This window comes from Leptopilina heterotoma, unplaced genomic scaffold, assembly GCF_015476425.1.
Source record: "Leptopilina heterotoma isolate Lh14 unplaced genomic scaffold, ASM1547642v1 Lhet_14, whole genome shotgun sequence".
Taxonomy (NCBI): Eukaryota; Metazoa; Arthropoda; class Insecta; order Hymenoptera; family Figitidae; genus Leptopilina; species Leptopilina heterotoma.
Window position 1 is genome coordinate 1,767,709 of NW_025110859.1, and position 16,541 is coordinate 1,784,249.

Consider the following 16,541-nt stretch of genomic DNA (forward strand, 5'->3'; position numbering starts at 1 on the left):
ATTTCAATTATTTAAATTAGAATTTGCCTAAAAATAAGTCGAAAAAAATTAATTATTTAAAAAATTTTATAAAATTCTTTCATGAATATTAAAATTCGTTGCAGGAATTCAATTTATTATCAATATAAGGAAAAAGTAAATATTTTTGATGAAAATTAGGAAAAAAATTCAGGTAAATAGCATTATCGAGTGCGAAGTCTGGAAATGTCTAATCTTGTAATATTTCTATATTTTGAATATTAATTAATTGTCTAATGATTTTTCCGATTTTTCGAATGTAGCGCTTTGAAGAAAATGACAAGAGTGTATCTCTCTGTAGATGAGCGCCCGGGACGCTCGGAAAGTCAGCAAACAATCCGCGTCTGCGCGCGGCACATGGATATTGAGAGAGAGCTGCAGTATCGTTTCAGAATCGTTGGTAACAGGTACGTTTCTCTCCTTTTCATTTAAAGGGAGTAGAGAGTGGTGTTTTTCATTATACGCCCCCATCTCGTCTCTCACATAAATAAAAATTGTGACTGGCAGATAAAACCAAAACATGTTTTAGGGAGAATATGACTCTTAGACTTGTATTGTCACAAGGGACAAAGAATGCCGATCAGTGACAAAGGACACCGGGTCTGATACACTTGCGTCTTCTGGGGATATTATATACACAAAAGTGTGTGCAAAACGCCGCAGTCCTTCCACCCGGGTGGTGTGTGCGTGTAATCCACCAATCGCGTTATTCACAATTCTCACGGAGTCAATTGGGTGAGCCATTCTCGACGACGATCACAAGGAAGTGCAATTTTTTTTTCTCCAGTTCTTGTGTGTTTGTGTGATAAATTACAGGAAAATGATGACAAATTCTCCTGGAATAAAATTGGGTTACGACGTCTTCCTCGCTTGGCAACAACGCGGTTCAGTGGGTCGAGAGCAACTCAAAAAGGATCAACACGAATAAAAGGATATCAATTACGGTGAGGGAAGAGTCCATCCTTGAAATTGGAGAAATCGTCTTCTCGGTTTTTTTTCCTTTTTGGAGGAGGTCTGTGGGATTTAAAGAGGTTAGCTCCAGGGTGACTTCGAAGGAGCGACAATCACGATCAGCTGTTCAACGTGGGACGTGACAAACCCTTCGACATCTTCAGGTTGGTTAGCAAATTTTTCCTTGTTTTTTTTTTTTTTTCATATTTTGACAGTTTTGTGTTTGTCGAGGAATTTGAGGAAATTGAGGGTCTTCTTTGTTGACCTTGTAACACGTATTGTTTCCGGAAATTGTTTTTTCGACTCTTCTTTCATTTTGCGGTGTAAAATTACATTAGGAGACTTTATTAAGAGAGTCCTTTAAAATCTATTTTCAAAATTTCAATTAAAAAAATTCGTATCAATTGTTAAAAAATTAATTGTAGTATTTTTGTTTTTTGTTTTTTTATTGACGTAGAGTTTCCGGGTTTTTGGCAAAATTTAGGTCACAGGATGGATCGATGTAGGTCAAGAAAAGGACTATTCGTTCTGATAACACGATCCTTCGTTTATTTTTCATTCTCAGTGGGGAGTTTTTTTTATTTTCTATGAAACTCAATTACGAGTCATTAGGAAAACTAGTTTTGTAAAACGAGTTATTTGTATTTAATATTCTTGAAAAATTATTTATTTTAACTATTAATTATTAAATTTAATTAATTTAATTCAATTAATTCAATATATTAAATCAATTCATTCATTTTTAAATTAAATTTTGTTATAGAAAGTTAGTTTTCAAAAATTTGACTTGAATTATTTTTTAGATTTTTCTTTTGGCTTTACACTGTTAAAGGAAAAAGTAACAAAATTTTAGTGTGTCTAAAATTGAAAAGATTTCCATAATGATCTGAGAATGTGAATAGAAAAATTCTGGTAATTTCAGGGAAGTAATATTCGCATGGTTGTAAAAGCTTCGCGCATAAACTCTGGCCGGAACTGTATAATATAAAAGCAGGGCTTTTAGAATTTTATTTAAAACCAGTTTTATGACATTCTTCATTGCCCTTTGAAACAAGAGATAATTTAAAATGTCACATAAGTTTCTGGAGTCTTTTCCTTTTATACATTTTTAGTTAAGTAATTAAGAATCTTTTCAATTTTAACGCACAGATTTCATGAGAGAAAACTTTATCTTCCGTTTGAAATTTCAATTTCAAAAATATTTTTAGTTTTAAAAAATTACTAAAAGTATTTAAATCAGAAATTTGATTTTCATTCAATTTTTTTGGTAAAAAAATTCCATTGTTAACTTTACGAGACAAAATGTTATCTTCCGTTTAAAAATTTGATTTGAAAACAATTTTTTAGATTTTTTTTTAAATTACAAAAGTATTTAAATCAGAAATTGGATCTTAATTAATTTTTTTGGGTAAAATAATTTCATTGATTATTTCAAAAGTTAACAAAACTTTCATTTCTTCTTGAAAATTCAATGTAAAAAATATTTTTTAGAGTTTTAAAAAATTAGAAAATTATTTAAATTGGAAATTAAAAATTGGATCTTAATTTAATTTTATTAATCAAATAATTTCATTGTTAATTTCACACAAAAAAAAATTTATCTTCCGTTCGAAAATATAATTAGAAAATATTTTTTAATTTTAAAAAATTACTAAAAGTATATTTAAATCGGAAACAAAAATATGATTTTGTAAAATTTAATTTTTTTGGTAAAATAATTGAATTTATTTATAAACATTTCATTTATAATACAATAAATGTCCATTTAAAAATAAAAGTTTACGTACATTGAAAACTATCTACTCCAATATTGTTAATATATAATTAAAACCTACTTATTTTGAGTATTACGAAAGAAAGAAATTTCAAAGAATCATTTTCTGTTAATTTTGCCGCTGTAAAAAATTTCAGAATCTCGTATAATTAATATTTTTTTTTTCATTAACAGGTGGCTCGTGCTTTTGTTAAACCGACAAGTTGATAAAATGACATTCTTCTCATATTGACATTAACTTGGAATTTTTAAACGGAAGATAATTTAATTTTTTTCTGTTAATTAAAATTCGAGTAACTTCATTAAAAGAAAAGAAAATAAAACTTTTTCAAGACAAAAAACAAAAAATAATAAATAATAAATAACAAATATATGTTGATAAATTAAATAAATAAATACAAATTTTTACACTAGACAAAGGAAACATGGAAAAAATCTTTCTCTCTCGTAAAAATTTCTAAATGTCTGTAAAGTTTTCAGCTGCTATATATATTTTCGACTCAGGGTCTCTTAAAACTTAAATAATATTATTTTTGAAAACAAATTAAAATTGAAATGTTTTAGAATACAAACATATAACACACTCGGGACAAAAATATAAATTTGTTGAGTTTCTTTTTATACAGAGAAAAAAGCGAATAATATAAATTTTAGAAAATGGAAGGTTTCCTTTTTAGATTTCTCTCGTTGATTTTAAGTGCTTTTAAACGCAATATACGCAGACCAATTGGTTTCTTGCTAAGACATTGTGTTTGAAAACCTTTTCTTTGAGACTTTTACGAGGTATTTTCGCTGCAAGAGAATTTTTAGGGGACGATAAATAAAAAGAGAAGGCCACAAACCAACATTTTTTATTCTAAAAAAGGAAAAAATTGTCGAATATGAACTTAAATCTTTATTAATTAAAAGGTACAGAACTTTTTTTTGTTTTAAATTTTCGTTTTTTTATTATGAATTATTTTCTCTTTTTTATTTATTCACATTTATTATTAATCTTTTATTTACTTTCAGCTTCTTTACTTATTCGCATTCATTATTTACTTTTTTATTCATTATTCTCTTTTTATTTACCCTTTTTTGCTTTCATATAGAAACAATAAAAAATATTTGAGACAAAGAAACAGAAAAAAATGACTTTTAAGTAAAAAGTAAAAAAAATCCGTTTCTCTAATAACAAAATTTTTTATTATGCTTTTATCGCGACGCCACTTTCTTCACTCTTTCTAACAAACTATTAATAGATAAATATTTGAAGGGTATTTCCAGAGGAACTAATATCACGTGTTAAAAAGTGGTTTAGTTCACCTTGAAATTGTGGCGTCACAAATATGCACATGAGAAGTAAAATTGTACATAAAGCAGATGCATACTGCTACTTGTAAAGTAACTCGATAGTTTTCCCCTCTCGAAAACTTATATTGTTACGCAAGCGATAAAGTAACAATATTCGCGGATTTTCATTAACATAAAATTACCATTCAGAATTTTTTATCTACTTGCAGAAAAAGAAGCATAAAATATTTTCTTTTCTTTCGTAGAAATTTAAAAAAAAATAATCTTCCTAAATGTTTGTTTATAATTTTGTTTCTCTTCTTTTTGCAATTTTCCTTCTTTTTCTCTATTTGTTTATTTTAACCGTGTCAAATCGATAAAGTACACAATTCGTCAATAAAGTTTACAATGAAGTAAAGCTTTTCAAAAGAAACAAAAATAAAAGTTGAAAATGCAATTTTAAAAAGAAAGTTGCTTTAGTTGATTTCTTTTGGTCGAATAATATGTTTTTTACTGTTTCTATATTTTATTGAGGCAATTAGTTAGTCAATGTCGCCAATGTTAACGATTTTGAACTTTTTTGGTTAATTTCCAGAATTATTTGTAGTATCTATTTATTCGAATTTTTTATTTATATTCAAGTTATTTTCGTTCTTTTTTGTCAAATAATTTTTTTTCGCTTCTATATTTGTTGAGACAATTATTGGTTACTTTTCGGAATAATTTTTAGTATTTATTTGAATTTGTTAGTAAAATTTAAATTATTTTCATTTTATTTTTGTCAAATAATTTTTTTTTTTCGTTTCTTTTTTCAATTTAAACAATTATATAATCGTTAATGATTTTTATAACAAATTTGGTTTCTTTCTGAAATTATTTTTACTATTTATTTGAATTTATGTTAATATTTAAATTATTTTTATTAACATTTCCCTGAAGTTCTGAAAGTTCAAATAAACAAAATCTTTTTTAAAAGATTTCAAGAATTTCAAGAATTTTAAAAGAATTGCGTTTACAATTTTCATAATTAGATGAACTTCAAAAGGTTTTGATTTAAAATTTTGTAAAATTTATTCCAATTTTAAATGAATTTAATTAGAAATATAAAAAAACATAGATTTAAGGATTGTCACAGCTGTGGTGAGGGGCAAGGGGATTGCTCCCATTACTCCCATGTAAAATCTTGCATGTTTGCAACCTCAAAAAAATTTCAGTTTCATAATTTTAATCAAAAATCCTATATATTTATTTTATTTAAAGAAAAAAAAACATTCAAAAAAGATGTAAAAATTAATGATAAAATTTTTTCAAGACTAAAATATTAAAAAATGTATTTAATTAATTTTTTGAAAAAGTGCTAAAAACCATTACACAACATAGTCGACATATGGTTGGTACGACTGGAATATAGTATATTGTCAGAGGTTAACCTCAAATTTTTTAGTGTTGAGAACACGAAAATTACAATAAACAAATGTAGAATATAATTATGATGCAAAAGAAACATAACAGTTATCAACTTATGTTTAAGGAATATTATTAATTTCAAATGTACAGATCAAATTTGTATTTTTTTGAGGTTGTGTGTTGTTGCGATGTTGCGATGTTGCCACATTTTCATGTGTTTTTGTGTTTGATACTTATACAATTATTACTGTTCTGAAAACTAAAACTTTAATAATTATTTATTCATTAAATCTGCGGTAAACTTTTTCTAAAATCTTCCAGTTTAAACTTTTTGACATTGTCTATCCATATACAAAACCACAGAATTTTCTCTCATTTCCTTCACACTTTTTTTCTAAGATTTATCTGAGCTCCCATAAGAGCCTATGTTAAATTGCAAATTTATTTTATTTTTTTAAGAAAAAACTACGTGGTAAAAAATTCTGAAAAAAATCATATGTTTCTAAAATAATATAAAGATTAAACTGTCAAATTTTTATAATTGTCTCTCATTTCCTTATATTGCCGGTGACAATCCTTAAAAAAAAATTTTAAAACAAAAATTCTTCTGAAATTAGTTATATTATATTTTTTAATGTATATTTAACTAGTTTTGTTAAAAATAATGGATTTATAGTAGAATTTTAGTTAAAAACAATCAAACAAATTGAATTTTGAAGCAATATTACAAATGATTGCAGAAATTCAATTATTTTCAAAAATTTTAATAAAATTCTTGACAAAATTTTAATTATTTTCAAAAACTTTTCTCAATTCAATGATTATAATAATAAAATTAGTTGAAAAAATTTTAATAAAATTCTACGCAAACATTTCATTATTTTCATGAATAATAAAAATTTCACAGAAATTCAATTATTTACAAATTATTTTCATATATTATTCAATTATTTTCATAAATAATAACATTTTTTACAGGGATTCAATTATTTTCATAAATAATAAAACTCAATGCTGAATTTCAATTATTTTTGATAAAATTTTAATATGAAATTCCTCGAAAAAAGTTTTATTCTAAAAAATTTTATTAAAATTTATCAAAGAAATTTAATTATTTTAATAACCTTTGCTTTGCTACAATTTATTTATTAGAATTTAAGTATTATTGTCAATAAATTTTTAATTAAATTTCTTTAAAAAATAAAATTATTTTCAAAAATTTTAATGCAGTTCTTTACGTAATAATCCAATTTTTTTCAAAATAATTTTAATAAAATTCTTTGCAGAAATCCAATTATGTTTAAGAATTTACAAAAATTCTCGTCAAACTTTCAATTATCTTTATAAATAATAAAATTTTTCTCCGAAATACAATTATTTTCAAAAATTTTAATAAAATTTTTGGCAGAAATTAAATTATTTTTAATACAATTTTAATCGAATTCCTCGAAAAATGTAATTATTCTTAAAAATTTTATTAAAATTCGTCGAACGAATTCAATTATTTAAAATAATGTTGATAAAATTCTTAATAAGAATTCAATTTTAAGAAACATTCAATTATTTCTTTGCTAATAAAAATTGATTTAAAAATGGATTTCAGTTAACATTTTAGATTATTATTGAATATTAAAAGCGCATTAGAGCGTGGATCTTTAGAAATAATTGAATTTTGAAAAGGTTTCAAATTAAAATCTTTGAAAATCTAAATTTTTCATATTTTTAATTAACAATTCTGTGAAATTAATGTTTTTAAGAAAGTTTAATTGTGGATTTTTTTTCAAAAAGTATTAAAAATAATGAATTTATAGAAGATGTTTAGTTAAAAACACAAACAAAAAAATTAAATTTTGTAAAAGTTACAAATTATTGCAGAAATTCAATTATTTTCAAGAGAATATTATTATATTGTTCAAAAATAATAAAATTCAATTTTAAGAAACATTCAATTATTCAATAAATTATTTCTTTTTGTATTAAAATAATTGAATTCTCGTAGAATTTTTCAATAAATATTGATTTAAAAATGAATTTCAAATTAAAATCTTTGAAAATTTGAACTTTTCATACTTTTAATTAAGTATTCTTAATTAATTTTTCTCAATAAGTTTAATGGAATTTTTAAAATTAGGATTTGAAGTTTTTAATTTCTAATATATTTAATTGAAGAATGTCAGAATAATAGAAATTTCGTAAAATTATATTGTAAACAAAAGAATTTGATAATTCACAAATAACTTTTTTTAAAATTATTTAAAAAAAATTGACTTAAAGAAGAATTTTAGTTGAAAATTCTAGAAATGAATAATCGTAATGATGAAAATAATTGTTGAAGAAGTTTCAGAAACAATTTTAATTATTACATATATGTTATTGAATTTTAAATTTTTTAATATCTTAATTTCTATAAAAAAAAATGATTAAATATTTATTTAAAAATGAAGTTATTGATGTGTTTGAATAATTTTCGTTTTAAAAACTTGGAAAAATTCCGTTTCTTAACCTGGAAAACCTGGAAAAGTCAGGGAATTTGAAAAGAGCAAAAACGTAGCAACCCTGAATTAGTTTTTGATTTATATTTCAGTGAGTAATTTATGAAATCATAATGAAAAAATATTTCTTTTTTATGAACGATCAGAATTTTTGAAACATTTTATTATTGATCGATTATTTTATCCATTAAAATAATTAAATTATAATTTAATGAAATAATAATGACTTTTATTGACATAGATAATTATTAAAAAAAAGTGGATAAACAATTGAATAATTAGAATTTTTTTATTAAATGACTTGAATATGAGTATGATGAGTATGAATATTATGAGTAAATTTGTTGCACTGTAAAATAACTCCCACGAATGTTTGAATGGATTTTTTTTACGATCCTTTTGCCCTTTGTGACCAAAGAGGCGACTAGAGTCGTAAATTGATTAAAAAGTCTAATGGAGATGTAACAGTGTAAAATTTCTAATTATTTATATCATCGACCAACGCTCGCGACGAGGTGTCTCGAGAGTCGACATTCTAGGCCAATTAAGACCGAAGTCAGTTACGTGCGTCTAATCCTCTCCTATATAATATACCAAAGTGGCATTTTTTTCCGCCTATTCCAATGTTGTGTGTATGTTACTTGGCGAAAACCGGCACAAAACACGCTAATTCGTTTAAAGATTCTTTTAAGCCTTTCAGTCTCGAGGTTATAGGTTACCAGACCGGTTGTAGGTCGTTTCTATTTCAGGGTCAAATTACTTATCCAAATGATGATTCATAGAAAATTCATAAAATTTATCAAGATTGCCTCTTCGTGTTTAGCTGAAATATGTACAGTACATACAATATGCAAATTTCTTTCTCCTCGCATATGTAGTTTTCAAAATGAGTTGGCAATTTTTATACTTAATATAATTTTTTTCGGTCTAAATTGATTTTTTTTCTTGGAAATTAATTTTAATTAAAAAGTCGTTCGGAGTAATTAAATATGTATTTGGTCAAATAATTCGTTAATTAAATATTTATTTAATTTATTCAACTATTTTAACAAAATATTTAATTGAATATTTATTGGACTAAATATTTATTTAATAGAATATTTATTCAACTAAACATTTATTTAATTGAATATTTATTCAACTAAATATTCAGTCAATTAAATATTTATTTAATTGAATATTTATTCAACTAAACGTTAATTTAGTTAAATATTTGAGTAATTGAATATTTATTTGAATATTAAACACGTATTTAATTCCCGAATTTTTTTTAACTTGAATAAGTTTTTTCAAAAAAAAAATACTTTTTTTTTTTAAAAACTGTTCTACTCTTTATTTTGACTACTGAAAATTCAGTTTCTGATTGTCGAGGAATTTTTTTTTCTTCTTCTTCTCGACGATTTCTAAATTAACAACACTCGAAATTGCTTTTTAATGAAATTAGACGCGATAAACTGAAATTAAAGGATAATTGAATTTGAAGGGTGAAAATTGGAAAATTTTTCAATGTGTTAGAAAATTATTTCTCGAGGAATTTTTCGACTTATATATATGTTTATATTTTATTATTTAAAAAAACGCATGTTTCTTCAATTTTCATTCCTTCATTTATCGTATAGGATAATTAGATTCATTTGAGATCCAGAGATGCTTTGAATTCAATTCCGTGTCAACCATACCAGTTGAAATTTGCGTGTTTCACGTCATTAAATTATCCTACTGTCTTCGGAAATAACAGTCTGCAAATTATCAATTGCCCCGTTTTATTAATTTCTCCTGCGTATAAAATATATTACGAATAGGGAAATTTGAAAACAAAAATTGTCAATTTGGAATAATTTGTAGTTATTTTGGAATGATATTATGAATTATTGGTTTGAGTTAAAATATTTCTTTGAATTTTTTTTTTTAACAAACTGGAGTTTTTTTAATAATTTCAATTGAAAATTTTAAAAGTATAATTGATTTTCTAGATGAATTTCTTTCAAGTTTTAAAATAATCGCAGGCCTCGGATATTATGATTTTTTCGACTTTTTTCGACTATTTTCAAATAATGCGAATTTTAACGATATTAAAAAAATTGCGACTTTTTCGACTTTTTATTACAAATTTTGCGACAAAATACCACATTTTTTAAAAACTCAATTATTTTTAAAAGATTTTATCAAATTTAAATTATTTTTAAAAGATTTTACCAAGTTTCAATTATTTTTCAAAGATTTTACCAATTACTTTTTAAAACATTTTACCTAATTTCAATTTTTTGGACGTTGTTTAATTGTATATAATCGTAAAACTATTGTCTTTCAAAATTTATTCAAAAAATATTTTTAAAAAATTAATATTAAGAATTTCTTTATTAAAATGTTTGAAAATATTCTACCTTAATATTTTTAAAAAGAAAAATGTACAGTTTCAATTATTATAAAAAATTGAAATTTTGTATTTAAATTTATTGAATTCTCGAAGAACTTTTAGAAAATTATTAAAAATTAATATAGATAATTGATTGAGAGATGAAGTTTAGTTAAAAATTATAGAAAATAATTAAAGTTTGGAAGGGTTATAGTTGTAATTTTTAGAAATTACTAAACTTCAGAAGTTGAAATTTTTTGAACTTTATTTCCTGTGATTAAATTTAATTATTTATTTATATTTATTTTAATTATTTATTTATTCCCGTGATTTAAATAAGAAGTATTTAAATATTTTTTTAACAAAATTATTCAAGTTTTGATTTAATTGAATTTAGAAATCAGTGAAGAATCAGGGAAATACAAAATAAACTACTTTACACTGAATTAAAGGGTTAAACCACTCTAGAGCGTCAAAAAGAGGTTCTAATTTCAACATTTTTTTAAAGAAAAGTTTAAAAGTAATGAAAAATATGTTTACATATCTCTATCAGGTACACTTTAAAGAGAACATAATATACTTTATAAATTTTTTTTTGTTTAAAAACTGCAGATGTACATGTACGTGATGGAAACCCTTTGTAAAAAGAAATCCTTCGCGGCCGGAAATAGGTTTTTGGTACAATTTTCAACCTAGAACAGAAAACAAATTTTTTTCTATTTTTACATCTCAAAAGCTAGAGAAAGTCGTAGGGGATTTTTTTTAAATCGATTTTTGCAAAAATGGTGAACATTTTATAGAAAAACTGAATTTTTGACTGAAAAAAATAGGCACTAAATTGTTTATAACTAAAGAAATATGCAACATAAAAAAAATCCTCTACGTCTTTCTCTAGCTATTGAGATGTAAAAATAGAAAAAAATTTGTTTTCTGTTCTAGGTTGAAAATTGTACCAAAAACCTTTCCGGCCGCGAAGGATTTCTTTTTACAAAGGGTTTCCATCACGTACATGTACATCTGCAGTTTTTAAACAAAAAAAAATTTATAAAGTATATTATGTTCTCTTTAAAGTGTACCTGATAGAGATATGTAAACATATTTCTCATTACTTTTAAACTTTTCTTTTAAAAAAATGTTGAAATTAGAACCTCTTTTTGACGCTCTAGAGTGGTTTAACCCCTTAAATAAACTACTTTTTTCTTTTTTTTAAAGTATTGAATTATTGAATTTCAATAAGATTTTTGAAAATAATAATTTTTTATTTAATAATAATTCAATTTTTTCCAGAATTTTATAATAATTTTTGAAAATAATTGAAATCTTTGGAGAAATTTTATAAAAATTCTACTGTGAATAATTTAATTCATGACAAGAAATTTATTATAATTTATGAAAATAATTGAATTTTTTAATATAATATTATCTGTTTATATTATTTTCATTAGGTACTTTCATTATTTACAATTTTTTTATACATTTTTTCGTAATCATTCAATTAGTTTCATAAAAAATAAAATTTTTACGGGGATTCAATTATTTTCGTAAATAATAAAATTCTTTTTAGGAATTCAATTATTTTCATAAATAATAAAACTCATTGCAGAATTTCAATTATTTTTAATACAATTGTAATCGAATTCTTCGAAAGAGTTCTTAAAATTTTTATTAAAATTCGTCAAAAAAATTCAGTTATTTAAAAATTTATAGATAAAATTCTTTATGAGAATTCTAGTTTAAGAAATATACAATTATTCAATAAATTGTTATTTCTGTATTTAAGTAATTAAATTTTAGTAGAATTGATTTAAAAATGGATTTTAGTTAAAATTTTACATAATAATTGAATATTAAAAGCATTATAGCACGAATTTTTATAAATAATTGAATTTTAAAAAAGTTTCTAATTAAAATCTTTGAAAATCTGAATTTTTCATATTTGTAACTAATAATTCTTTTTTTTAAAAATTATTTAAAGTTTTTATTTTCTAATATATATTTAATTGAAGAATTTACGAATAATTGAAATTTTGTAAAATTGAATTGTAAACAAATGAATTTGAAAATTATTCTTAAAGAACTTTTTCAAAAATTATTAAAAATAATGGATTTATAGAAGAAGTTTAGTTAAAAACACGAACAAAAAAATGTAATTACAATTAAAAGTTTTATTAAAATTCGTTGATAGAATTCAATTATTTAAAAATTTGTTGATAAAGATTCTTTATGGTAATCAAATTTTAAAAAACATTCAATTATTCAATAAATCATTTAATTTTGTATTTTAATAATTGAATTCTAGTAGAATTTTCTAATAAAATTTGATTTAAAAATTAATTTCAGTTAAAATTTTAGATAATAATTGAATATTAAAAGCAATATAGCGTGAATTTTTAAAAATAATTGAATTTTGAAATTATTTTTTTGAAAAAGTTTAATTGAATTTTTTAAAATATTATTTTAAGTTTTTAGTTTTTAATATTTATTTAAATAATGAATTTGCGAATAAATGAAATTTCGTAAAATTGAATATTGTAAACAAAGGAATTTGAAAATTTTTAAAGAAATTTTTCGAAAATTATTAAAAATAATCGATTTAAAGAAGAATTTTAGTTAAAAATTCTTGTAAATAATTGAATTGATAATGTTTTTATCACTCGGTCATCTTTAATTATTATAAAACATAAAGAAATCGATCACTTAGTTATCGATATCTTCATGTTTTATAGTTATGAAAAATTTAATTTATAGTTTTAAGTAAAATTTTCTCTAATCTGACTCGGACTGGTTATATTTTAGTCAGTAAAGTCCGTATTTTGAAATACTTTTACTGGTTCTAGCCCTGTTTTCATTATTATGATTTTGTTAATATTATTAATTTCTTATTTTTCGTTTTAGATTCAACTTTCCATTGAGAAGTCTGAATTTTCTGTTATGGCAATTAACGAATTCGACAATTTCGTTTTGTATCATGCGGCGGATAGGAATAAATTTCTTTCGTTTAATTAAATGAGAGATAAGGAAATGCAGTTTGCAGGGAGCATGTGTCTTGAAAAATTAAATGTGCGGGCACGAGATGGGAAATTTGGTTTGAATGGAAGGGAGAGAGGGAGATTTAAAGGGAGAGCCCCACTAACAATGGTTTCATTGCACTGGATTTACTTTGACTCACGACTCGCTCTTTGAATTCACCCCACGTACCTTTTATACCACCCTCGACTATAAGCAATATAAGATCTTATTTTATGATCGCAGCAGTTACTATTAGATCCTTTTTCCCTCTGACCCTGCTGACTTTCACAAATTCTTGCAATTACACCAAATTCTCTATCGAATTAACCATTGTGGTTTCATTTAACGGTTTGTTTTCCCAAATTTCAATGGGTCCCTTTGAAATTTATCAATATAGAAGTTATAAATTTCTCTTCTAAATTTCCAATGGAAAAATTGTTTCTCAAATAAAAAGGAGACTTCTTTTGTGAGTTTTAAAATTAATGAGAAAAAGGGGATCATGTTTTTGATTCTTAAATTTAAATGGGAAATTTGCAGCAGTGAATAGAAACTCCACCAAGAGGCTAGAAAATTTTTATTCGTGGATTAAAATTAGTTTTCACAATTAAAATTAATGAGAAAAAGCAGATAATATTAGAAAATATTAGAAAAAAGAGATAATTAAATATTCGGGAGATTCTTCTCGTTATTTGTATGAGAGATAACTTTTTTCTCTTTCTCTATATTTCTGATAATGAATTCCGCTAATGTCTAAAGTTATCCAATTCGGTGATGGACGAAAAAGGGGAAAACGCGCTTTTGTCTATAGAATTTCAAGGGAAAGAGAGACTGCCTCATATTCGTAGCCTTCAATTTCAACGAATTCTCTGGATTTCTCTTGGATTCGACCCTCGTTTCAGAAATCCCAAATACCTCACCCTCAAATCGTCTCACGGGACCCAAAGACCTTTCGAGTTGCGTTTCTGAATTTCTTCCTCTTTTTTTTTTTTTTTCTTTCTTTGTGCCTTTTATTCCCGTTATTTGCCATTTTCTCTTATATACTCACAGCTCTTTGATATTTTCTTATTATATCGTTTATTAACGCTCTCGTTTTTATTTGCTCTTCGATTGTTTCTTTTTTATTTCAACTCTAAAAATTTGTGATAGTTTAATTTAAAAATTGAATTTAAAAGCATTCTTTGAAAAATTAATTTGAGTCGAATGTTTCAAATTAGCCAAAAATAGACAAAAGAAATTCAATATTTTGTTTTATAATCGAACTAGGAAATTTATACGCGCGGAACGCAGTATTCGTTTATTATTGTTTTGTAAACTATAAAATGTTATATTTTCAAGAATTTTAATATAAATTCAGTTATTTTAAATAATTTTGATGAATTTTTTTTTGAAAAAATCAGTATTTTCAAAATTTTTAATAAAATTCCTTCAAAAAAATCATTTATTTTCAAAAAGTCAGAGAAAATTATTCGAAACAATTCAATTATTTTTATAAATTAAAAAATTCTTCGAAACAATTCAATTATTTTTATAAATATGTAACAAAATTCATCGCAAGAATTAAAATATTTTTATAAATAATAAAATCCTTCAAAGGAATTCAATTATTTTCATAAATAATGAAATGTTTCGGAGGAATTCAATTATTTTCATACAATTTTAATAAAATTTCTCGAAAGAACACAATTACCTATTTTTAATAATTTTATTTAAATTAAATTATTTTCAAGTGTTTTAATAAAAATTCAATTATTTTCAACAGTTCTGATAAAAAATTTCTGCGAAACAATTCAATTATTTTCAATACAATTTTAATAAAATTTCTAGGAAAAAATTCAATTATATTCATGATAATTTTAATAAAATTTCTCTAACAGAGGTTCAATTATTTTTAAAAATTGTGATAAAATTTTTCTAAACAATTCAATTAAAATTGTTTTTAAAAATTACAATATTTTTACGAAATTTAATGAAATTCTTAAAAACGAAAAATGTAATTATTTACAAAAACTGTGATAAAATTGTTCAAAAGAATTAAATTTTTTATGAATAATTTTAATATATTTTTTAATAGAAAAATTGTTAATTACAATTAATAATAAACACGATTATTTTAAAAACTTGAAAGAAATTCTTCATAAAATCCAATTATTTTCAAAATTTTCAGTAAAAATTATTAAAAAAAAAAGTTCATTATTTTAAAGAAATCTAATAAAAATCTTGCCAAGAATTAAATTATTTTCAATACAATTTTGATTACATTTTCTCGAAAGAATTCAATTATTTCTGAAAATAATTGAATTCTTGAATAGAAGTTTATTAAAACTATTTAAAATAATTGAATCGCTGACAAAAAAATGTATTATTTCTGCAAATAATTGATTTTTTGTAAAATTTAAAAAAAAGTAAATTTTTGAGAGAAAATTTTATGAAAATTGTATTTAAAATACATAATTGAATTCATGTGGAAAATTTACTATTTATTGATATAATTGAAATTTTCGAAGAAATCCTTTAAAAATGAAATTGAAAATAAGTGAAATTCTGATAAGAATTTTATTATTTATAAATTGACTTTTTGCAAAGAATTTTATTACAATTATTGAAAAAATTGAATTCTTCATAAAATCCAATTACTTTAAAAATTTTCATTAAAAATTATTAAAAAAAACTCCACTATTTTCAAGAATATTGAAATAAATTCTTAAAAACAATTCAATTATTTTGAAGAATTTTAATAAAAATCTTGCCAAGAATTAAATTTTTTCAATATGTACAATTTTAAATATATTTTTTTATGAAAGAATTCAATTATAGAAAAAAAGTTAATAAAATTCTTGAAATGAATTCAATTAAGTTTAAATTTTTTTTATAATATTATACTTTACAAGAATTTAATGATTTTCAGTACATTAATTTATAAATTTTAAACATTTAAAAAGAAAAATTATTTTAAAAAGTTAGGAGACAAAAAAGCAAATAACAACTACAACTTTAGATTGCGAACAGATTACCGGAATACAACGATTATTAAATTATATAATGAAAAAAATGGTTTTGTTTTTATTTTCGTTTATTTATATGTATTTTAATATTAAATGCTTTGATAGAGAATTCCTTATTTTATCCACAAAAAAATGTTTTCGTTTTATTTTCGTTTGATTATAAAAAGAAAAAAGTTGTTATATTGATTTCTAAATTGGACTTTGTGCAATGTTTCATCCGTGAAAAATTGAACGGATAGTTTTTCATACGATCGGTTTAT

At 23.0% G+C, this 16,541-nt stretch overlaps 1 protein-coding gene across 2 annotated transcripts in view; it reads left to right on the forward strand.

The window, feature by feature from the left end:
• Positions 1-541: 541 nt before the first annotated feature.
• LOC122497950 overlaps positions 542-16,541 on the forward strand; it is a 150,191-nt gene continuing 134,191 nt past the window's right edge. For both annotated transcript variants that reach the window (XM_043605386.1, XM_043605385.1), the window contains exon 1: positions 542-1,133. The gene's annotated coding sequence lies outside the window, so the exon portion shown is untranslated. The remainder of the gene's footprint in view (positions 1,134-16,541) is intronic.